Source organism: Schistocerca serialis, chromosome 4 (assembly GCF_023864345.2).
Source record: "Schistocerca serialis cubense isolate TAMUIC-IGC-003099 chromosome 4, iqSchSeri2.2, whole genome shotgun sequence".
Taxonomy (NCBI): Eukaryota; Metazoa; Arthropoda; class Insecta; order Orthoptera; family Acrididae; genus Schistocerca; species Schistocerca serialis.
Genome location: NC_064641.1, coordinates 491,021,444 through 491,024,941, shown reverse-complemented (window position 1 = coordinate 491,024,941; position 3,498 = coordinate 491,021,444).

Genomic DNA, 3,498 nt, shown 5'->3' with positions numbered 1-3,498 from the left:
CCCACCTTCATAGCGAGGTCCATCTTTGCAGCCACTACACCATGCAGTGCAGTACAGATTGGCCCAACAACATGCCGAATGGACCACTCAGGATTGGCATCACATTCTCTTCACCGATGAGTGTCATATATGCCTTCAATCAGACAGTTGTCGGAGACATGTTTGGAGGCAACCCGGTCAGGCTGAACACCTTAGACACACTGTGCAGTGAGTGTAGCAAGGTGGAGGTTCCCTGCTGTTTCAGGGTGGCATTATGTGGACTGATGTGTGCTGCTGATGGTCATGGAAGGCACCGTAGCTGCTGTACGATACATGAATGCCATCCTCTGACTGATAGAGTAACCATATCAGCAGCATATTGGCGAGGCATTCGTCTTCATGGATGACAATTCATGCTTGTATCGTGCACATCTTGCATGACTTCCTTCAGGATAATGACATTGCTCGACTAGAGTGGTCAGCATGTTCTCCAGACATGAACCCTATCAAACATGCCTGGGATGGACCAAAAAGGGCTGTTTATGGACAATGTGACCCACCAACCACTCTGAGGGAACTACATTGAATCGCCATTGAGGAGTGGGACAATCTTCACTAACAGTGCCTTGATGAACTTGTGGATAGTATGCCATGACGAATACAAGCATGTATCAATGCAAGAGGACATGCTACTGGGTATTAGAGGTACGAGTGTGTACACCAATCTGGAGCACCACCTTTGAAGGTCTTGCAGTATGGTGGTACAACATGCAATGTCTGGTTTCCATGAAAAAAAAAAAGTTTATTTCATTATTGTTTAATAAAACAGTGCTTCAGCACATATTATGTAAGTTTAGATTATTACTGTGTAATTAAACTAAGATTAAATTGTGATTTTGCTCTTACATGTTTATGTGGTAAAATAAAGACAGCTATTCTTCACATGTGTACAAAGTGCACCATGCGCCTGCTCGTCTTATGGAAAATTGTGCGCCCGCTTGAGGGTTAAATGCTCAGAAATGTAAAATTGTGCACTTCTCAAAACAAAGAAACATACTATCCTATGACTACAATATCAATGAGTGACTGTAGGAATTAACCAACTCATACAAATATCTGGGTGTAACACTTTGTAGGGTTATGAAGTGGAATGATCACATAGGCTCAGTTGTGGGTACAGCAGGTGGTAGACTTTGATTTATTGGTAGAATACCAGGGAAGTTTAATCAATCTACAAAGGAGGCTGTCTTCAAATCACTCATGTGGCTGGTTCTACAAAGGAGGTTGCCTTCAAATCACTCATATCTACAACATTGATCAAGTGTGTGGGACCCATACTAAATATGACTAACAGGGGATATTGAATGAATACAGATAATGGCAGGACGAATGGTCACAGGTTTGTATGACCCATGGGAGATTTTCACAGAGTTGCTGAAGGAACTGAACTGGAAGACTTTTGGTGGGCGACATAAACTATTCCGAGAAAGTCTGTTAATGAAATTCCAAGAACTGGCTTTAAATGATGACTCTAGGAATGCAGTACAACCCCCTACATATTTCTCACATAGGGTCATGAATATAAGATGAGAACAATTACTGCACACTGAGAAACATTCAAACAGTCATTTCTCCTGTGCCCCATACATGAATGGAAGAGGAAGAAACCCTAATAACTGGTACAGTGAGACATACCCTCTGCCATGTAACTCATGTTGATTTGAAGAGTATTGATGTAGGTGTAGATGTAGATGTCTAAAGAGCTCTGAATTATGAGGTGAACATTTTTGGATTCAGAGTGGAAAAGCACAGAAAATGAACCCATATGTGACCAAACTGTCTGCCTCCACAGCTAAGTGGCCAGCATAGATGGTTGCTGTGTGGGGTCCTGGATTCAATTACCGGTACTGCTGAAGATTTTTCCCTTGGTGGTAGGACTGGCACAGGGTGGACTCAGCCTTGTGATGCCAATTGAGGAGCTACTTGGCTGAGTAGTAGCAGTTACACAGTCTGGAATGTCTGGAAAACAGCCAGAGCATGAGAAAATGGATGAAAATGGCGTAGAAGGATGTTCAGGGAATCATAAACAAGAACAAGAATATAAGCTGAGAAGGTCAACTAGAGAAAATACAATATCTGATAGATTTTATGATTATGGCATGAGAAAATTAATTTATGTAAATTTCTATGGTGGTGACAGTCCAGAAAATTTTGAGGAGGTGATGAATAGTAATGAAGCCAAATGTTGAAAGCAAGCAATGGAAAAGGAAATTGAATGCATAAATAAAAATAAAACTTGGAAACTACTAGTGAAATCAGTGAATGTAAATCTTCTTAATATGAAGTGGGTTTTTATATGAAAATCAGATAACACATCTAAAGCTTGATTAGTTGTAATTGGCTTTCAGAAAAAAGTAAATGTCGATGATATTTATTCACCAGTTGCTAATAGGCAAACACTGAAAATTTTGTTGTCATACTGTTGTCAAAAGGGCTTGATTGTAGAACAAATTGATGTGTAGGCTGCATTTCTGAATGGTAAAGGTTATTCCTAGAAATTTTTGTAAAGCAGTTTCTAGGATATGAGGATGAAAGTGGCAGACTTTGTAAGATATGTAAGGCATTATATAGTTTGCGAGGAATTCCTAGAGCATGATTTGATTATTTTGATGAGTTTTTAAAAAGTCAAGGTTTGAAAGAAGTAAATATGATTACTGCATTTCTGTATTGATAACTGCAAATAATGTGATCTATGTAACTGTGTTTATTGATGATTCTCTAATTTCAGGTAAAAGAAAAATACAAGAAACTAAGAATCTATTATCCAAGTGATTTCAAATGAAAGACTTCGATGAAGTGAAGAATTATCTACAGATAAATATTGACTATAATTACACAGAGAATGTAATGGCCCTTAGTCATGGAAGCTGTAATGAATCTCTAGCTAAGAAATATCAGATCAAACATTCAAAATTGTACAGTACATCAATGGAAGTTAATTTGAAATTAGAACCAGCACAAGATGCAAATTTGATATTAAGTATAGGAACTTGATTGATGCTCTCCAGTATATTGTCTCAGGAACATTACCAGATATAAGTTACAGTGTGAGCAATTTAAGTAGATTTCAAAATTGTTACTGTGATACTTTAAGTATGCTTTTTGAGTACTGAAATACTTGTATCAAACAAAAGACATGAAGTTAACATATGCAGTGACTAAAAATATTGATCTCTTAGACTACTTTGTAGGTGCAAATTGGGTAGGGTATTATGTATATCATAAGGCATATAAATAGACAGTTTGGAAATGTAATATTTTGGAAATATAAGAAACAAAGAAGTGTTGCAAAATCTTCTACTTTTGCAAAGAATGTAGCATTGTTAGAAGCTGTTACAGAGATTAAGATAATGGACATTTTGAATGTTTTTGATACAAAGTCTGTTAAGTTTGTTAATGAATTTGAAGACAACTCAGTGGCAGTCAGTATTACTAGATATGGAAACTTTACAAAAATTT